Raw genomic sequence first — 22,886 nt, forward strand, 5'->3', positions numbered from 1 at the left:
AATTTCTGTCACTTAGGTGACCCAGACAGGACTGTGGTTGTGCAATCATGCTCTTTAGCAGCTTGCCTGAGAAATCCCCTTTCTTTGCTTTGGTAAGTTCTCAGAACAAAATCTCACTCCATTCAGTGCTTTGCAGCTCCCCCACTTAAAAAATTCCTTCCTATTTTTTGAGCCTCTTGCCATCTAACAGGGATCCTCCAGACCCCCTTTACCACTTCGCTCGGCAAACGTGTCTTTTATTATGACTCAGCCCAGCGCGCTCGCTGCCAAGCGGCTGACGCTCCGGCAGAGGCGCCGGGGGCCTTCGGTCGGGGGCGAAGGCTGGCTGGCGCTCCTCCCGCTTTACGGCTGCTGAAAACCAGGCCCGCGCCCGGCAGCGGCAGCCGTACCGCAGACGAGCCCGCGCCCGCGCCGCTCAGGTAATCAGAGTCCTTCTGTTTTCGAAGTTTTGGCAAAGCCAACCCAGCGCTCAGAGGCGGCGCCGTCCCTGCCACCCAGACTGGCGCGGCTGCAGCGCTCTCCCACTCCTGCGTCTGTCCCGGGGCGCCGTCTGGCTTCCAGGACCCGGGCGGATGGGCGCTCGGGCGGCGGGGACGGGAGCGACCCGGAGGGGCGGCGCGCGGGGCACCTGGCTCGCGCCGCCCGGCCGCACCCGCTGGTCCAGAGCCCCCTCTGCGCCGGGAGGCCCCTGCCCGCCTCCGAGGCCGACTGTCTGAAAAGCGTTGCCCAGCGTTCTGACACGTTCACACATGCACGCCCGCCTGTCCGGCTCCCCACCGGGCACCCGCCCGTGCGGCGCGCAGGTCAAAACTAGCGGCGCTGTGGCTCGTGCGCTAAGGGCGGCTCGCCCGGAGTGACGCCCCCGGGTGTGGAAGGCCGCTGCAGAGCGGGCAGGGGGCTTTCTCGAGTAAGTGTGAGAGGCTGTTCCAAGAGCGGTGTGATAAAAGCCTTCGCTGGTTTCTCCCCAGTGTCCGGCTTACTATCACGTTTGCCCTTTGGTCTCATTCTTCCACAGCTCTTCATCTATTCCCTTCCTCCCTTTCCAAAATCTTTTACCTTTTTTTGTTCCATTTTTATTTCTTTTGGATAGCTCATCTTTTGGTATCTTGTGTTCTGTTGTCCCTCACTATTAGAATAACCAGTTCACAACAGTATTCTTTACTGTTCTGTCATCCTTGGCCTCGATTCAGTCTTTGCACTATGGCTTATGCATCCTGAGGAGCAGAGTGATGGATCCTGGACCTGTACTTGTGACGAAGTTATTGGACTGTATGTCCTGCTGCCTCAATTAACTATGCAGAATATATCCCCTGTTGTTTGAAACCGACCTTAGAAACTTAGATAATGGTGCTGCTTTTGTTGATGAACTACATCTTGATCAACCCAAGCAGTTGTCATAGGTTCCTGTAGTGTGCACTTCATTCAGTCCAATACAGTAATACTTCTTTAGATGTCAGTCATGGATATTGTGGGGTGATAGGTTAAGAGGAAAAAGAGGTTCAGTCCTTATCGTGCAGAGACTCCTTAGCCAGGAGAAGCAACCACGGTGAGCACTGTGGTGCTGGTGCAAAGTGCCCTGGGTGGATGGTGGAGTTAAGACTTAAGGAAAGGGTTGAATTTAAACTTGGCACTGAAATAAAGTACTGCCTTCTTGGAATGTACATTCTAGTAGAAGGAGACAGTATATATAATAAGTAGAAAAAAATAAGGTGATTCTATAATGAGTGCCGTGCAGAAACATAAAGCAGGTAGAGAGTGAGCTGTGTGATGTTTGGGGCGAGAACTTTCCAGGAGCACAGAATAGAAAATGCAGCGGCCCTGCATATAGGTGTGTTCAAAGATCAGCAAAGAAGCCGTTGTGGGTGGAGTGGAGTGGGGAAAGAAGGGAAATAGGTTACATGGGCTTAAATAGAGGCTACGTAGTACTAAATGGTCTAGGAAGCTGTTGTGATGACTAGCTTTTCTTGAAGTGACGTGGAAAGCCCATGGAGCGTTTTAATCAGAACAGCTGTTCAACACCATTACTCTGGCCCCTGTGTTGAGAACAGATAGAAAGAAGGAAGGCAAAGGCAGAAGCAGGGGTGCCAGTCAGATCATTACAATAATCCATATGATAGGTGATGTTGGCTTAGAATGGGATGGAAACAGTGGAGGTGGTGAAAAGTTCATATTCTGGATGTATTTTGATGGTACTAGTCACGGGATTTGCTGACAGATTGGGTATGGAGTGTTAAAAGAAATTAAGGAGAACTTAATTGCTTAAGCAACTGAAAAGACAGAATTTCCATCTACTGATACGGGGAAGATAACAGGAGAAAGATGAGGTAAGGACTAAGAATTTGGACATGTTAAGGGTTAGATGCATTTTAAATATCCAAGTGGGGATACCAAGCAGACATTCTGAAGGCTAAGGGTACACATTAAGGATTTTTCAGCATATTGCTGATTTTAAAAGCAAATTCGTAAAAAAAATGTGTGTGTTTAGAAAACTGAGGCCCACTGTAGCATTATGAGATGAACAACCAGCAGAATATTCTGGAAAAGAGCTGTACACTAGATAAGAGGATGAGCCACGAGAGTGTGAAATACTGGAAGCCAACTGAAGGAAGTGTTTGAAGAAGTAGGAGCCTAGTCAACTCTTTTAAAAATGAGGATAGAGAATTTAGGAAAAGAAATCATTGATGACCTTCAATACAGCCATTTCCATGAGTGGTGAATGGTGAATGTTTGCTTTTTTTGATATAATAGTAAATTATACTTGTTTGGAATGTTTGACAGAGTAGAAGAGAAATTGAAGAGGGTGATGGTGTACATCCTATGAAAATTTTTATTGAAAAGGGAGAGAAATGGAGCATTAGTTGGAGGGCTATATGGTACAGAGTTTTAAAGATGTGCGAAACTGGTATGTTGTTATGCCAATGAGAAAGACCCAGTAGACATGGAAAACTGGTGCAGAAGAGAGGGGCAGCACTGTTCTTAAGTGTGGTAGGGTGAGACAGGAGAGGTTATCTGTTACTAGGATTATTGGCTGATTATAGAAATAAGAGAGAAGAAAGAATGTGTGGACACAGATGCAGGTGGGGTATGGATCTTTAGATTACTTCTCTTTTCTCATTGTGATGAGTAGCAGACACTTGTGGTCCATGAGAAATCTGTAGGAAATGTTAACTTTTTTTTCCCCATTTGGTCAGGGGTATATATGATGAGAAAATACTTCAAGATTAGGAGAATTTCTTGAAGCAGAGAGCTTTGTATCTTGTTGAAGGAGGAAGAGAGTTCTAACGACTTCTTAGGAGAAGACCTAGAAAAAAAGTTGAGATTGTAGAATAAAAGTTAGCTAGAGGTGAAGGAAGAAATAAGATAAGCAAGGTCATATCATGAAATCTGGGAAGGGCCATGAAGAGGGTGAGAACACCGAATCACTCCACTAGTGCTGTTGAATGACTACAGTAAAGTTAAAAGAATATTACTATTATATCAAAAAGACACTTTACTTTTTATGTACCAGGTGTGGTCTAATGGAGAACAGTGTTGTGCTGGTGTTGAATTTGCTTATAGAGAGGTGGTATTAGATCTGGAAAGAGATGTTAGCTAGAAATAGATTTCAGGTTAGATTTTGAAAATAATATAATGAAGACTGTTTAGCAACAAATTGTGCGTAGGAAACAGCATTTTATTGACAACATTGTTCATGGATATTGAGTGATTTGACAAAAAAGAGAATTTTTGGAGTTGGAGATAATACCTTGTTTGAGATGACTTCAGTTATTTTGGGGCCGTCTGTTTATTGAATGCTAATTATAAAACAGAGCTCTGTATGAGGGCTTGGCAGGGGATGGTGATAGCATGATGCAAATGACATGATTTCTGCCTTCAAATTATCATTTCTAGTATAGAAAAAGAATAATGTACACAGATATTCTGAGAGAATTGATAAATGCCTTATGAAGAGTACTGAGTCCTTTGAGACTAAAAAACAAATTGTCAGGCACTCAGAAGTAGAGAGAATACTATAATGAATCCCAGTGTACTCACTCTTCAAAATGTACCAGTTTTCTGCTGATTTTGTATGTTTTGGGACAGTAGAGAAGGGAGAGTTTGTTTCTGTTTGTAAATCAGTATAAGAAGACTTCATGGGCCTCTCCTATATGGAGAGGTAGAAAGAAAATTGAACTGAATTGTAGAGTTCTTGGTTCTAGTTCTGTACCTGCTAATGGCTTGTTAGGTAACTTTCTGTTACTCACTTGATCTCTCTCTTCTTCACTTTGTAGAGTTTGGTTGTTACTCTGCTTAGAAGGGCTGCAAACTATGACCCTCAGGCCAAATCCAGCCTGCCACCTGTTTTTTTAAGTAAAGTTATATTGGAATACAATTATTTCCATCAGTTTATTGTCTATGCCTGAACTTGTCCATAGACTATAGAGTAGTTGAGACAGAGAGAGAGTATGGCCGGAGAAGCCTAAAATATTTACTGTCTGGCCCTTTACAAAATGCTTGCCATATGATTTCTGAGATTCCTTTAGCTCCAATATGTTAGTCAACTAGCTGACTAAAAATTAGTAGAAATAGGTAATATTTTTTGAGTGTTTGCTAAGAGCCCACTGTTGTTTTGTTTTGTATTGCGAACTTATTTACTCTTCTCCATAACCCTATCAGGCAGGTTCTGTATTTGTACAAAATTAAGATACAAGGTGGGTCAGTGACTTGCCTAGTGTTACATAGTAAAATGTAGTGGAGCCAGGTAATCCTTTTATAGCATCCATATCCTTAACTACAATGCTATATTTTCTAAATACATAGAAAAAACTACATGTTATAGTAATTTTAACCAATCAGAGAATGAAAATTAATTCATAAATCAATGATTTTTGCACTTAATTTGAGTCCAGTATTGTGATTATAGATGTAAAAGCTTTAAGATGTGATTATTTCTGAATGTATTTTATAGTTAAATAGTGTGTGAAATAAAAATATGCTTGGATAGAAAATTCTAGTATATCATCATTTTCTCATTAAGCTGTAGCAGATTTTTGAAAGAACACATTACCTTTAAAAGTAAGTAAATATAAAATGATATAATAATAGGAGGTATTAGTTTCTTCTGACAATATATACCAATTTCCAGAAGTCTGTGTGTTTAGTATATGGCATGATTACTTGGTGCAAAAGATAAAGAGTCAGGGGCCCAGAGTTGTAGTCCCAGTTCTGTCTTCAGCTAGCTTTTGTGTCAGTGTCTTCTTTGACCTTCAGTTTTTCTACTGAAAAATGAGGATGTAGCTCAAGATCCTCTTATGGTTCCTTATAGCTCAGGATACAGTTGTGTAATTTTTTACATGGTACATTCAAAGAAATAGATGAGATAGCAACTTGGAAGAATTTTGTTAAGACACTATATGCACATAATCACATATACAGATATATATACATGTAAATATAAGCATGCACACATATGTATAAAATCAATGTGATTTATTTTTAGGTGTGATTGATTTTTAGTCGTATTTGGTGTATAGGCAGTTAAATATTTTTCCCTATGTTTGTGTGTTTTTGTATTTGTATGAGAGACTCGATAACCCCCTCTCTTCCCACCACCAGTCAAAAACATGTAAAAAGTGAGTCATGATGAAATCCTAAACCTCTGATCTGGCAGGGTATCTCAGGTTTTCTTTAGTAAACTTTGATGCATTTTTCAGTTTGTTTGCCAGGTCAAAAGCAAACAATATGTCTGAAATCAGGGTTGTGTGTTTTGCACTGCTGCATAGGATATTGATATCAGACAAAATTATAATTTAATTGTTTTAACATTTTGATATGAGTGGTTCAGATAAGAAAAGTATTTGTTTTGCATAGAAATCTAGTACTGGAGAGAGGGAAGCCTCAAAGATAGCAGAGTAGGAAGGCAAGATGGAAACCTTCTCACACACACACACACACACACACACACACAAAAGAAGCAACTACAGCAAATACAGCTAAACCTGAAAATGAACTGAAGACTGCAGAACACACCATATACATTTGGGGAAGAAGAGAAGACCACACAGAAGAGGGTAAAGTGGCAGAGATGAGACTAGGTGAGACCCCAGCCCTTCCTCCATTCCAGCTTCTGCAGAAATAAGAGGAAAGGTGTGGCAAGGGGATAGGTGCCCAGGAAATCTGCACACCTGGCCCTGGAGATCTGCTCCAGGAACATGAGTCCACATGGCATTGGGTACTGGTGATTAGCAGGACTGGACACCAGAGGCAGTTGGAAAACTCTGAGATGCTGAGACACCAGCTGCCTATAGAAGACAGGCATGCTGTGCTTTTCCCAATAAGACTAAACAGAGAGGAAATAGTTTGAATGACTTGCCAACAGTACGGGGGACTAGGGGAGCCTGAAGGGCGAAGGTTGGACAGGTCTGTTCTGTAGGAGAATGGACAGGTGGACAATACCTTTCCAGCCCTCCCTCAGCCCAGGAGTACTGGGTACTCAGGAGCCCCAGGTTCTCCATTCCCCTCACTGACAGCTCAGCCCTGAGGTGCCTCCAGCATGCTGCTGATGCTCCAACCCACTCTGTTCAGCAGCATCCGGTGTTGCCTAGCAGGCACAAGGAGACTCTCCTATCTTTCAAGGCCCTGTTTCAATGCAACTGGTGAGATGCTTGCAGGAGCCAGCTCCAAAAGTTCCTTCCACCCCATGGGTGGATGAGATGGGTGCTTCATGAATTGCTGTTAGGAGGTGCTTGTGGGACACACTGCTGCAGCAGCTGTGCACTACTACAGTGCAACTAGCTGCAGGTCCATCCACCTGTGCAAGTCACTGCCTAAGCCCATCTGTGTCTTCTCAGGGCACACTTTGCCACTGCTGTTGCTCACCCAGTGGCCACTGCTTAGAGGCCCCACATGCTCTCAGCACATGGCTTGCTGCCACTGCTCTGCACCCGAGGGCTCTGCAGCTGGGTGACTTGCCACCCCTGTGAGCTGATGCACCCTGCCATTGTGCAACTTGCCCTGTAACTGCTCTGCTAACCCCATTAATCCAGCAGCCCCACCATCATTGCAGGGCAGTCAGAGGGCAGCGTTGCCCACAACCCCAGCAGAAATCACTGCTCTGATCACATAGGCCCAACTGAGGCAAGCCACCGGCAGACAGATAAACCACTGCAAGCAGACAGACAGAAAGGTGACCCCACACATTGCCCACCAACAGCAAAGGAGAATCAGGCCCTGGGGAGGATAGAGTTCTGAACTTCTGGGCACCACAGGATTCCTTCTTCATAAAGCCATTACTCTCTAGATCAGGAAGCATACATACCAGATCCATCTAATACAAAGGAAGAAACAGAAACCCTGACAAAATGTGTAGGTAGAGAAATATGTTCCAAACAAAACTGCAGGATAAGACACCAGAAAGAGAGCTAAATTAAATGGAGCTCACCAATCTTCTTGATAAAGATTTCAAAGTTAAAGTCATAAATATGCTCACTGATATGCAGAACTGTGTGAAAGATCTCAGAGAGGATTTCAATAAAGATCTCAGAGAGGATTACAAGAGAATACAGTAACTGAAATGAAACACAAATGGAGGGAATGATAATAGATTGCAAGTAAAAGAGACAATCAGTGAGATGAAAATTAGAGAACAGGAACACAATGAAGCTGAGGAACAGAGAGAAAAAAGGATCTTTAGGAATGAAATAATGGTAAGACAGCTGTGTGACCAATCCAAATGAAACAATATTCACATAATAGGGGTACCAGATGGAGAAGAGAGGGACAAAGGGATAGAAAGTCACTTTGAGGAAATAATTGTTGAAAACCTCTACAGTCTGGGAAAGGAAATAGACACTTATGTCATGAAACTGCAGAGTCTCTAACAAAAGGAACCTCAGGAAGACAATACCAAGACATAATAATTAAAATGGAAGAGATTAAGGATAAGGAGAGAGTATTGAAAGCAGCCAGAGAGAGAGAAAAAAAAGATTACTCACAATGGAAACCCCATCAGGCTGTCAACAGACTTCTCAGCAGAAACTTTACAGGCCAGAGGGAGTGGCATGAAATAATTAACCTACTGAAACAGAAGGACCTTCAACCAAGAATCCTCTACCCAGCAAGATTATCATTATATTTGAAGCAGGGATTAAAAAATTTCCAGATAAATGAAGGATCAAAGAATTTATAACAACAGAACCAGCATTATAGGCTATGTTAAAGGGACTGTTGTAGATGGAAATGTTCCTAAAGCCAAATAGTTTTGATTATGACATCTAATACATAAAGTGTGGAGGAGGAAGAAGAAGAAAAAGAACTTTTAGATTATGTTTGAAATAGAGCAACAGCAACTTACTATAGACTGTTATATAGTCAGGAAGCTATCCTTCAACCTTTGGTAAACACAAATCTAAAGTCTATAATAGATACACAAAAAATTAAAAAAGAAAATCCAGCCACAACATTAAAGAAAACCATCAAATAACAAGAGAAGAAGAAAGGGACAGAAAGGAGCTATAAAACAAACAGAAACCAGTTAATAAAATGACAATAATTACATATGTACCAATAATTACCTTAAGTGTAAATGGACTGAATGCACCAATAAAAAGACATAGAGTAGCAGAATGGATAAAGAAACAAGACCCATCTGTATTCTGCCTACAGGAGACTCATTTCAGACCCAAAGACATACACAGACTAAAGGGATGTAAGAAAATATTTCATGCAAACAATAGAAAAAAGCAGGAGTAGCAGTACTTATATATCAGACAAAATAGACTTCAAAACAAAGAAAGTAACAGACAGGAAAGGATAGTACATAATGACATAATAGTCCAACAAAAGGATATAACTGTTTATTATAATATCTATGCACCCAACATAGATATACGTAAATATGTAAAACAAATACTAAGAGAATTAAAGGGGGAAATATAGATTATAACACATTTGTTGCAGGAGACATTAACATACTACTCACATCAATAGACAGGTTAACCAGATAGAAAATAAGTAAGGAAACAGAGGCAATGAACAGTACAATTAGATCAGATGGACTTAACAGGTATCTACAGAATAGTCCACCCAAAAGGAGCAGGATACACATTTTTCTCAAGTGTACACGAAACATTCTCCAGAAGAGATCACATACTAGGCCACAAGAAGAGCCTCAATAAATTTAAAAAGATTGAAATTGTATCAACCAACTTCTCAGAACAATATGGTATGAAACTAGAAATAAATTACACAAAACAAAAAAGCCTACAAACACATGGAGGCTAAACAACATGCTTCTAAATCAGTGGATCAATGAGCAAATTAAAACAAACAAAACACTACATGGAGACAAATGAAAACAAAAATAAAATGGTCCAATATTTGTGGAATGCCACAAAGGGCTTTCTAAGAGGGAAGTACATAGTAACATAGGCCTACCTCAGGAAACAAGAACAATCCCAAATAAACAGTCTAAACTCACAATTAAAGAAACTAGAAAAAGAACAAATGAAAACCAAAGTTAGAAGAAGAAGGGACATAATAAAGATCAGAGCAGAAATAAATAAAGAAGCATAATAGAAAAAATAATGAAACTAAGAGCTGGTTCTTTGAGAAAATAGATGAATCTATAGCCAGATTTATCAAGAAAAAAAGAGAGTACACAAATAAAATTAGAAATGAAGTAGTAGTCACAATGGATACCACAGAAATACAAAGAATTATTAGAGAATACTATGAATATTATATGTTAATAAATTGGCCAACCTAGAAGAAATGGACAACTTCCTAGAAAAATACAACCTCCCAAGACTAACTCAGGAAGAAACAGAAAATCTGAACAGGCCAGTTACCAGCAATGAAGTTGAATTCCAGGACCTGATTGCTTCACAGCTGGGTACTACAAACATTTAAAGAAGAGCTAATACCCAACCTTCTTAAAGTAGTCCAAAAAGTATAAGAGGATGGAATACTTATGAACTCATTCTATGAAGCCAGGATCACTCTAATACCAAAACCAGGACAAGACACTACAAGAAAAGTAAATTTTGGACCAATATCTTTAGTGGACATAGATGAAAAAATCCTCAGAAAAATATTAGCACACTGAATTCAAAAATACATCTAAAGGATCATCCATCATGTCTACATGGGATTTATTCCAGATATGCAAGGATGGTATAATATTCATAAATCAATATCATACACCACATTAACAAAAAGAAGATTAAAAAACATGTGGTCACCTCAATAGATGTTGAAAAGGCATTTGAGAAAATTCAACATCCATTCATGATAGAAACTAAACAAAATGGGAATAGAGGGTTCATACATCAACATAATAAAGGCCATATATGACAAACTTACAGCTAACATCATACTTAATGTTGAAAAGCTGAAATCTTTTCCTCTATGATCAGGAACACGACAAGGTGTCCACTCTCACGATTTTTATTCAGCATAGTTCTGGAGGTTCTAGCCATGTCAATCAGACAACACAAAGAGATAAAAGGTATCCAAATTACTAAGGAAGAAGTTAAACTGTCAATATTTGCTGATGACATGATACAATATATAAAAAATACTAAAGACTCCACCAGAAAACTATTAGAATTAATACCTGGATCCAGCAAAGTTGTAGGATACAAAATTAATACACAGAAATCTGTTGCATTCCTGTATGCTAACAATGAACTAGCAGAAAGAAAAATCAGGAAAACAATTCCATTTACAATTGCATCAAAAAGAATAAAATACCTAGGAATAAACCTAAAGAAGAAAGTGAAAGACCTATACTCTGAAAACTATAAGACACTCATGAGAGAAATTAAAGAAGACACCAAAAAGTGGAAATCTATCCCATGCTCATGGATAGGAAGAATTAATTTAAAATAACCACACTGCCCAAAGCAATTTACAGATTCAATTCAATCTCTATCAAAATTCCAACGCCACTGTTCAATGAACTTGATCAAATAGTTCTAAAATTCATATGGAACCAAGAAAGACCCCAAATAGCCAAAGCAATCTTGAGAAAGAGGAACAAAACTGGGGGGATTACAGTCCCTAACTTCAAGCTCTACTACAAAACTACAGTAAACAAAACAATATGGTACTGGCACAAGAACAGACCCATAGATCAATGGAACAGAATAGTGAGTCCAGATATAAACCCACACATCTATTGTCAATTAATATATGATAAAGCAGCCATGAATATACAATGGGGAAGACATCCTTTTCAATAACTTTTGTTGGGAAAAAATGGACAGCTACATGCAAGAGAATGAAACTGGATTATTGCCTAGCTCCATATGCAGAAATAAATTTGAAATGGATTAAAGAATGTAAGACATCAAACCACAAAACTCTTACAAGAAAACAGGCAAAAATCTCTTGAACCTAAGTATTATCAACTTTTTCCTGGACACATCTCCTAAGGCAAGGGAAACAAAAAATGAGTAAGTGGGATTACATCAAACTAAAAACCTTCCATACAGCAAAGGACACCATCAACATAACAAAAAGACATCCTATAATATGGGAGAATATACTAATAAACATTTTATCCAATAAGGGGCTAACATCCAAAATATATAAAGAGCTTATATGCCTCAAGCAACAAATAAACAGATAATCCTATTAAAAATGGATGAAGGACCTGAACAGACATTTCTCCAAAGAAGAAATACAAATGGTCAGTAGGCATATGAAAAGATGCTTCACATTGCTAATCATCAGGGAAATGCAAATCAAAATCGCAATGAGATAACACCTTACACTAGTCAGAATGACCACTGTCTAAAAGAAAAGAAGTTACAAATGTTGGCGAGCATGTGGAGAAAAGGAACCCCCCTACATTGTTGATGGGAATGTCAATTGGTGCAGTCACTGTGGGAATCAGTATGGAGTTTCCTCAGAAATACTAAAAATAGAAATTCCATTCAACCTACCAATTCAATCCTTTTCTAGGAATTTACCCTAAGAAAAAATAAAATCCCCCAAAGATATATGTACCTCTATGTTTATTGCTGCACTATTTATAATAGCCAAGATATGGAAGCCACTTAAGTGTCCATCAATAGATGAATGGATAAAGAAGATGTTGTACACTTACCCAAAGAAGAAGCTAGGCTTCTTTTAATTAAGCCATAAAAAGAAAAGAAATACTGCCATTTGCAACAACATGGATGGATTTAGAGGGTATTATGCTCAGTGAAATATGGTAGGTGGAGAAAGACAAATACCATATGATTTTACTTATTTGTGGAATGTAAAATTAAAGTAAAGCAGAAGGAAAAAAATAACAGTAGACTTACAGACACTGAGAAGGGACTGGTGGTTATCATGGATAGGGGTTAGTATGGGTGGGAGGGGAGGGTGAGGGGGATAAAAGGGCACAAAAATTCTCAATCATAATGTAGGTTGGTCACAGGGATAGTAGTACCGCATGGAGAATACAGCCTCTGGTTCTGTAACATCTGTGTTGACAGATATTAGCTGTACTAATGGAGGTCAGGATTTAATAATGGTAACTGTTGAACCAAAGTGTTGTGTACTTGAAACCAATATAGAGTATATAGCAACAATACTTCAGTTAAAAAAATAAAAAAAGAAACCTAGTATTTTGAGCTCTGCATGATTTTTTCCTTACTACTTATTTTATAAATGTTATTTCAATTTTAAGTTGTTTTAATCATAATGGGAATTTATGCTCTCAATATTAATTACTAAAGTATGATTTTTTTAATAAATGTATTACTGGTATCTTATTTTTCATATGTTCAATCATAAAAAACTTTAGAAGAGCCATGAATCCTTTAAAAACAAATAATAAAAATTCTATACTTTTGGACATTTTCCACTGTCTACAATACCACCTATGAATGTCTTCTGTACTACAGATGGCTTTTACTTTTTTATAGTCTTAGCATGCAAAAAATCATTAATTTCTTCAGTTTTAGGACTTTATTTATTGATGTAGCCTTATTTCTACATAAATTTGTAACTGCATAGGCTGTGCTCTCTTGCTCCTATGCATTGACTCCAATTATCATTGGTGATAAAATAATTTCAAATAATGCATTCCTAAGTATGCTTTGGGTCTTCTTATCTTTTTTACACTTAGAAACTGGGGAAAAAAAAACAAGCAGAAACACTTTTAAACAAATCATACTTTCTCTGTAAATAGTAATGTGTTTTTTAATTTTTAATTTTTAACTTGGCATGGTTCTCTGATTTGACATCTTTTTGTGTCATCTCCTGGTTCTAAGAAGCACTTACAGCTTAGTCAGCTCCCAGAGGGGACCATTCAGTTTTTTGAACCAAACCTGAAATGTATTCCCTGCTAGGCTTCAGAACTTGCAGAGTGTGCTCAAACCAAAGTAAACACCTTCTGGTGTACTATAACACTTTTTTGAAATGCTGGTCATAGAAGTCAGCTTGAAATTTTTAATTATAGTTAGGTGATAAAAGCATCCTTTATCTGACCTCAAATGGTATGTGTCTTATTGGGAATTACTTAAGAAGAGTTTATAGTCTTGGGTCCTTTCCCTAAATATACTTTTGCTAAATTCCCAGAAAACTTTGAAAATAAGGACAAGGTATTTTCAAGCAAAATGGCTGCTAATTTATGCAGGAAGTCTACTCTTGTGTATGTATGTTTGTGAAAATGCCTCAAGACTTTACTGCTGCTTGTTAAAATGTGAAACTGTGTGAGTGATGCTTCCCAGAAAAGCTATTTAGAGGAAGCACTTGATTATTAGGATAAGCCTTTTTCTAGTTGAAATCATGGAGTGCTTGCAGTTATCCTTCTTCCAAGAATTTTCCCAAAGAGGCTAGTCATCAAGGGTCTAGTGGCTAACTCAGAAGTCCAGCTTTGGTGATTGTAAGTCTTCACCTTGGAGCTGGAAAATAGGATGATGATTCTGCAATGGGGGTACTCTGAGCTATGTTGAAGGGCTCCAAGGCACATATAAACATGGCTATCCTCTATGAATGTCAAATTTACCAAAAACATTTTTTTTTGAGAAAGTAATGTTAACCTGAAAAATAAAATGGTTACTTTACCAGCAAAATGAGTTTATTTGGGAATAGCAGAAGAATTGCTATTTGGGAAAAGCATAAGCAAATGTACAGAACAGAGGATAGAAATGTTACTTAATGGAGAAAAGGAGGAAATTGGAAGGGGGCCGCTGTGAATGGAAGTCTGGTGGAGGAAATGGTTTCTCATTGGCTGTCTTGGTGCAGTTTCTCATTAGCTAGACCATTGCTGGGCAGGGAGAAAAATCTTTTTTCCTCCTGCTGAGGTAGTAAAGTGAAGTTCTTCCTGCCCAGGAATGTGAAGTAGGCTGAGATGGAAAGGTTGTACATGAGAATTTCCCTTTCAAGGCTTCCCATGTCCAATTTAAATGAGGTTTCCCTTTATTAATTTTCAATGTAGTTAAGTAATTAACTGGTAAATTAAATGTTTAAAAACATAAATTAATATGAATATGACTGTGGCATCCAATGCAAAATGCATGATTTTTAAAGTAGAATTCAAGGCTTCAGAATAATTTCTTGTTTGAGGTAGGTCTCTATGGAATATATTTTCGAACCCAGGTAAGAATGTAGATTGATATGCAGATAGGTAGCTTGGTTTTCATATTCATAGCATGTTTAGTCCCACTGAAGTTATTATATACCACCAAATATTCAGCCTATCATCATTATTTACCTGCTTTAGTTTACTTGCTTTCCTGGTAATTTACCTACACTGAAATCTTAGATTTGTTGAAATAACATTCCTCTTTACTCTTTCTACTTTCCTCTTACACTTCTGGCATTGAGGAATTATGGTTTCTGTGATCTGATTCTCCTGCATCTTTTACTTTTTATTTTGAAACTGTAGATATGTGGGAATTTGCAAAGGTAGTATAGAGAGGGCCTGTGTTCTCTTTCCCCAGTTTTTCCCACTGGTTACACCTTCTATGACTATAGTACAGTATCAAAACCAGGAAAGGGACATTGGTACAACTTGTGGGTATAGTTCTTTGTCATTTTGTCTCGTGTAGATTCATGCAGTTATCACAACAATCACGATACAGGACTATTCCATCACTACAAATATCCCTCATACAGCAAAAGAGATACTAAAAGAATCAGAGGAATTTAATCTGGTAAAGGAAGGAACTCACTTTGTTCCTTCTAGTTTTTGAGATATTTTTATACAAATGCTAGATTATTTTGTATTTGGGGCCATGTAAGAGAAAGATGAAATATCATTGTACTGCAAGAGAGCTTAAATCGTTAAAATAGTTATAAAAGAATGTGTGAAGGAAGCTTTTGAAAGCTCAATTTCAAGTTGTCTTCAAAAATTTGTGTTTTGGAAGGTAGGCATTTATATGCCTGGAGATAGGAACCAGGTGATGTCATGTGGTTCCATCCGTATCTATGACTAATTCTTATATGTGTGCTGGAATTGCCCAGACAAAACTTAAAAGAGGAAATGAGGGAGCAAATAGAAAGAGGGCTCTTACTGAAGGCCTTAAGTACTCAAGCAGCTTTGTATCTTCTGGTGGAATCCAGAGTTAGAGGAAAATAACATTTCAGTAGTATTGAAGCACTATTGTGCCACTTTGGATTTTACAGGTGTTAATGTCTGCAACAACTGCATCAAGATCATCACTTCCTTATTTTGTTTAACTAATATTATATGAGGATAATTATTCTAATTCTAAGGCCTCAGAAGTTCTTCTTTGTAGGTTTTTTCAGAAGTATTTCCAAGCAATTATGATCTGGGATTTTAGTCTCACATTTGTCAAATGAATGATGTAAATGTATTGTTGAAGTACGGTTTACATACATCTTAGTTTTAATAGCTTATAAGATATTTTTAGCTTCATTTATTTGAAAATATGTGACTTTGAATACATAGAATATCTTCTGTCTGGTTTTTCGCTGTACATTCAGTAGAGTATAATATCCCTTTTGGAATTTTGGAAATACCATAGAAATTTTATGCTGTAATAGTAGCAGCTGCTTCTCCTTTCGCCATTTCTCGTTCTTTTTAGATTATCTGAATAAAGCAAGAATTCCTGTGTCTCCTAAGTTTTTGCTGTTATCTGAATGTCCCTCATAATATTGTTATTGTATGTATGTACAATTTTTCATTTGCTTTACCAATTCTGAGTTTATTGCATAGGAAACGCAAGGCAGAGAGTGAACATATTCATTTTGTCAAATATATTTTATTCTATTCAACTCAGAATGAAAATTTATTGGTTATTGTTGAACATTTTAAAAATAAGGAAAAACTGAAATTGTGCATATACAGAAAAAAAGGGTAGCTTGGTTTTTACTTTTAGTAAGGGTAACATGTATGCTGCCATCTATATCAACTTCAATTTGGGAATGTTGGTCTGGATTCTGCTAGTACTAAGGGTTTTATTTATTGTCAGTATTAGAGACAGTGACATTGGCAAGATCCGAATGACTCATTGTCATCAGTTTTTCCCTTGAATGGAGAAAGTTGCTCTTGACTTCATTGCTGCCTGGTATATAGCTATAAAAAAGCAACTGTTCTCTGATTTGTTCAGTATCAAATATAAAAATCTGATTGTGTGATTTTTTTATATCATTGTTACCGAGAATCCAGTTTTAAAGCAAGCAGAAAACTACATAATAGGAGCTTGATGTATTTGTATTATAATGTAGACATTCTCTGAGTATCTAATTTGAACTTCTCTAAGCATTTTTATGATTAAAAAGTCACAATGTGTTCAGGAGAAAGTAGTTAACAAAACCAGTAAATTAGTTTTTGATAAAAAAGGACTTGCCATTATATTAGTCTCAATTTCTGATTATAGAATTGCTCTATTTCTTATGTCTTTTTTTTTATTTACGTATTTTTGGTGGAGAGGAAAAAAGAAATCTTTACCCATTTCATAACACACATTTTGTCTGCATAGCTATTCTTTCATTTAATATAAAGACAAAAATAACATTTCAAAACCAATAAAATGTTCATGAATTTGGTGCTGAGGGTAGTGGAGGGATTAAGGAAGGATTTTGTCAGTAGTTTACTCTTAAGCAATTTGAAACCCTGCTTGGGCATCTGCCTTGTCTTTCCCTTGCACTTCATTTCCTCCTTGACACACTTACATGTGTGACCACTTTTCAGAATTTTAATATCTTTACTTATAAAGTGATACTAATAAGTCATTATATAAGGATTATTGTAATAGATTAGATGGCATGTAGGACAATTATGTTGTCCTTATATACTTATGTGAGTATTCTTGGAGTTGATTGAGTCTGGGTTTAAATACTGGTTTTCCACCTCAGTATTATGTTACTCTTTGATTCTTGACAACTTGGTTGGCCTTTATTTTCTCTATAAAAAGGAAATGATTTTACCCGCTTCAGATCAGGAGGTTGTTCTGAAGTTAGATCTGATGATAATGTATGTGAAGCACCTATTACACTGCCTGGCACCTAACATTTGGTAAATGTTATTTATGTGTTCTTTCCCTTTTCCTTTTCACGATCTTCTCATTGTCCAGTCTTGGGGAAGGGGACCTGGTAAGATCATGTATAGGTTAAGATGAAACCATTTTGTTTTTTGTTCTTTGCCAGGCCTCAAGGAAGGGGCTTGTCTTTCTCAAATGAAAGTCATCTTTGAGGTTAGTGAGGGGTTTCCTTGTGAGTGGAAGACTGGGGAGATTTTACTGATCATCTAATACGTAACTCCTCTGGTTAAAAGTCTCTGGTGGCTCCTTGCTGCCTTCAGGATGAAACTAAACTTAGCCCACAGAACAAGGCCCATTGTAATCTAGCCTTCATTCCAAACTCTACCTTCATCTCCTGTCCCTTATCCTAAAGATACTTTCTGATATAATTCCATCTACTCCTGTGATATAATCCTCCTTTAATCCTCCCATCTTTACACATAGGTGGAGAGCAGTGTACTCTGACATGAAGGTGCTGAAGGAAGAGGCCCATCTAGTACACTAAGGAGGTGTGTTTAGTGCCCACTTACCTTTCATGTGGGCACTGCTGGGAGCGCCTTCCTCTGTTCTTCTCTAAATGGCAGATGCCTATAGAGCAAGACCCAATTAAAATGTCTCTTTGTAAATGTCCACATTCCTCACCTCCAGAGCAAGTCACACTCTCTCCACTGTGGTTCTACATTCCCCTTTATATATGGCTGCCTTTATTAGCAGTTTTCAGGGTATCTTCATTTCCCCCTGTTCTCTTTGCCACATGGGTAGAGAAAATGTCTTTTAATCCTTGTTTCCTTACTCATCTGTCTTTACAGTGCCTACAACATGCTTATTCAACTTACTAGATTAATTTATCTTAATGACAAAAGCTAAGTATCCTGTATTATGCTGTAACATAGCAGGTCTAACCAAAGCTATTCCCAAATTTCATTCCTTTTCCCCCACCATGTGAAAATGTACTTCCCCAAGTAGTTATCATCTCGTACTTGTACTCTATACTTAGCTTCACCAGGTACACAGAAGTTGCCTGGGTAAACATCAGGTAGGATTGGTGTTTGAAGATGCAACTTGATCATATTTTGACTGCCTTTTGCTGCTTAGGAAAGCTGGTCTACTGAAAGGTGAAGATAGAGTAATAGAAAATGAAGATTTCATTTACTTGGAAGTGTCTGAGAATAGCCAGTAGAGCCAGGTTTTGCCCCTTCACAAGCTTACAAAGGAAGATAGCACACACCCTATGTGTGTGTGTGTGTTGTGAGGGGTGGATTGGTGGGTGGGTAAACAGGGCAGGAATCAAGGAGTATGATGAACCCCATAGTCATATAAGGGAAGTCTGTTTCTAGATAGTCTCCAAAGACACTTGAAATAAGTAGATAAAAACTTTGTCAATAAAGAAGCAGTAAGCTTGAAAGTATAAAAGATGTTGAAGAGCTGTATTAAGCAGGTGGAGCTAAACAGAAAGGAATGATTGAGGGTCAATAACAGAATTGAACTTAATCATAAATTGATCACGTTTAGGTTTCATGAATGTCATTTATTCAGGAATTCCATGTTCACCTCTTGGGACATTAATGGCACCAAGTTACACTGCACAGTATAGCTGGCATGGGGGAAAAGTAGAGAAATGGAATGATTGAATCAATTTGGCCATGTTTTTTCCCAAAGTATATATTGGGATATATGATCTGAAGCATGTCTTATGGACAGATCTAGGAAATCAGGGGTTTTTACAGTGATAATAAATCAATGGAGACCATTTAGGTCTAGAATTTAGTGCAATTAAACATTGAGAGCTATTCTTTGCTGAAATCAACAAAGTATACCCTCATTTTTTCTTTGCAGAGTTTGTGTTTTAATGTGAGAAAATAAAACAGTTGCTAAAAGGTAAGAGTGTTATGTCTTGTTATTTTTTTTAAATTAACAAAACTGTTTTTGTCTGAGACATTATTATTTTACTAAATTTTATTACATAGATTAGAGAGATAGGTTTGATGCTGATATTAGATAGGAGTAGCTTATGTATTTTCAGGATTTGCTTTTCCAGAAGTTCATAATTCCTGTACCATCTTCAGTTTGCTGTTTGTTTCTTGTGTTATCAAACATTTGAGTATGAAAAAATGAGGTTGGTAAACTTGAAAGAAGAAGTGGAATATTTTTAGAACATCACCTTTTTGTTAATAGCAGCCTTTATGTCCGTCAGTGGAAGCCACATCACATCCTTCTTGGAAATATGTAACTGACTAAATCTGATAAAGCACAAGTGTTGGGATACAAACATCACTATTTTTACATTTAATTAATTGTATTCTTCTCTAGAGAACATTATTATATTCTTATAGACATGTTATCTTGAGAGATCATATAGTTTGGCCCTTTTCATTTACATAGAAGTATTAAATGACCTGGTTAGACTCACATCAGTCTGACTCAAATAAGACCAAGCTGGGACTAGAAATTGGTATTCTGGCTAACAAAACTCAGGTTTATGCTGCTATCCAAATCCACATATTGGTGTTAAAAAAAATTATGAGTAACGAACTTCCACTTTTTCACTTTCAAATGCACTTTTATTCATTATTTCACATTATTCTTGTGGAGTTTAAGCTACTCAGGATTGATTCCTACTTTAGTTAATATTTTCTTTAAGACTCTTATGTTTTTTGGGACTACAAAGATAGTCAGAGTAGCAAGTCTACATTCTTCCAGGGCAGAGGACAACCTGAGGGAATGGGCATGAGAGTGGGGGGAGGTAGGCTGGAGGGAAGGGACGGTCCCTCCTGAGCAGTGGTTCCCATGGTTTTTTTGGAAATTTCCATTGGTCTTTGACAAAATGAGAAAATAAGTGTTGTGCAGTGAGTTTTTCACTCTCTTATTCTGTAATTATATCTGTCCTACTCTTTTAGTGACATTATTGACAAAATTAAAGTAGGTAACCCTATCTCAATTCTGTTTTTTGTTTCATTTTGTTTTAACTTTATGGGTCCATGAAGGCCAAAAGGTATAGAAGATAATCATTCAGAATCTGTAGTGCTGTTTAGGAAGAAAAAGCCCAGATGAGGCCTCTTAATAGAAGACTGGGTGAGGGGAAGGAATAGATGCCTTGATGTGAGATTTGCTGAGAGACTAGTGTGCTTTCAAATGGAGGAGAGGTCAGGTTTGAGAATAGTGGGGAAGTGGAGAAAGTGAAAATGAAGGCTAGCTGCTTGTGTAGCTTTGCCTTTCTTGGGGTGAGTGTTAAATAAGGTTTGCCTGTGAAGAAAACACACAGGGGACAGTGACTTGGAAGAATGCTTATTTGGAATTCTTGGCATTTGTGCTTTCTTCATTCAGTAATCTTATCCCAATTATAGAATCACTGAGTGTTTCACCCTCAAAATAGGAATTAAAAATGCTGATTTTTAAAGCACTTTAGGATCCTCAAATAAAGTGCACCACTTTAAGCTTCAAAGGTAGCTTCTTCACTTGGATGCATTTGATATGGGATTCAACTACTGAAACTTCGCAAAGTGCTATTAGAGCCCCTAATGACAGCAGTCTTGCCTTTTGTTAGTGTTTTCAAAACGATCTGGATGTTATATTGTACATGCTCTGTAATTATGAAGTGAAAAAATTACTTAACTTTTTGGAAAGTTGCCTTAACATGTTAATGGAACACTGGCAACATTGCTAAAATTAAAAATGAAACCTTACACATGATCTGAATTGATAGGAACATAAATGCATATTGCTAAAGTAATTTGAGAAAGCCAAATAAAAAATAATATTACCCTACCCCTACAAATAACACCCATAAATAATCTCCAACAAATACAAGGTTATGTTAGAGTCCTTTAGTAATCATGGCATCTAAAGAATAAAGCATACTAAGAACCATTTTTGATTTTGTTTCCCTTCATATTGTATAAACCCTGAATGTGTTTTCCTTTTAGATCAGGAAGAGAAAGAATTCAAAGATCAATTTTGTGTCTGGCTAGCTTTTTCATTCATGTACTAAAAGCAGAATCGCAAAAATGGGAACATTTGACTTACTTCTATTTTAAGAAGTTTGGCTAGAAAGATCTAAGCAATAGATCACATTTAAGTCTTCTTTGTTTATTGTGTCATTTTCTGATAGCAGAGTACAATTACTTAAAAGCAAGAATATTACTCTGATTTATTACATTAATTTTGAATTAACTTTCAGGGAATATTTTCTTTGAAAAATGTTTTATATTTATAAACATTTTTTTTCAAATGATCAATATACTATAGTCTTTGTAGAACATTCAGAAAGGCTAGAAATACATAAAGAAATAGAAGAAAAAGGTCATCTTTAAGTTTTTACCCAGAGATGCCTCCTTGTTAAATATCTTGGGTTTTTTTCATCTGATTTTTTTCCTGACATTTTTGAGATCATACTAGAAATTTTAACATTCTGCTTTTCAGCATAACCAGTAGAGTATTTTTAATAATTATTTAAACTTTATAAATTTGATTATTGATTACTACATGATACATCATCTGTCTTGGCTATGATAAATTTGTTTCTCTGTTGGACTTTTTAAGTTGTTTTCAGAAATATTAGATCTTTAATTTAGTGTAAGTTTCTTTTGTTGAGGCTTTCCTCTTCAAGTGAGTAAACTTACTGAAAAGACTTCTTAAGATAAGATTTTATTTTCCTTCCATTCCTTCAATTACATGCTAGGTAATTCCTGGAATTTTCTCTCCCTATTCTTTGTAATCTGAAAAACTTATTGTTCTTTACTTCTGAATGACAGCTTCAGCTCAGTTGTGATGGACGTATTGTGACTGTACAGAGGCAAAGGATACATATAGCTCTTTTCCTTAAGTGACCATGAATCGCAACAGGAGGTCCTTGTGCAGCTTGAGAGTCACCACTTTGAGAGAATATATGCAGAGAAGCTAACTAGAATGTAAAGAATGAAATACTACTCATTCCCTCTACATTTTAAATTATTTTCTAGTGTGAAGCATTTTATCTCAGTTGTATGCAAAATGAAGTATTTTACACCAATATTAATACTGATGGCTGCATGAATTAAGTATTGATTTTTTATGTATAATTTATTTTTATTGATTTCAAAAGTACAACAACAGTTTGTCAGTACTATATTATAAATATTCTATTGGCTATATGGGACACACCTGAGTTTAATAATTACACTCTTTTCAATAAAATTTATCATTTTGTAGGAAAAGATAGATGGTGGTGTGGACAAGATTATTGAACAAAATGCTTAGTCTTTAGATCCTGGGATAAGGCATGTGGATTTTTTCCTGGTTTAGGATCTTTTTATTTATATTTGAAAAAATACTACTACTTTGTGCAAAAATAGATTTTACTATTCAAAATAATATATATATTTTTGGGAAATTCCTCAAAATTCTTTTCCCCTAACTTTGTGGTGATTTATTTTGAAAATAACC

General features: G+C 37.1%; 1 protein-coding gene across 1 annotated transcript in view; it reads left to right on the forward strand.

Annotated features, from left to right (window-relative positions):
• Positions 1-284: 284 nt before the first annotated feature.
• NAALADL2 (N-acetylated alpha-linked acidic dipeptidase like 2) overlaps positions 285-22,886 on the forward strand; it is a 1,368,824-nt gene continuing 1,346,222 nt past the window's right edge. The window contains exon 1 of the mRNA XM_057500065.1: positions 285-419. The gene's annotated coding sequence lies outside the window, so the exon portion shown is untranslated. The remainder of the gene's footprint in view (positions 420-22,886) is intronic.

The sequence above is a fragment of the Manis pentadactyla genome, chromosome 1 (assembly GCF_030020395.1).
Source record: "Manis pentadactyla isolate mManPen7 chromosome 1, mManPen7.hap1, whole genome shotgun sequence".
NCBI lineage: Eukaryota > Metazoa > Chordata > Mammalia > Pholidota > Manidae > Manis > Manis pentadactyla.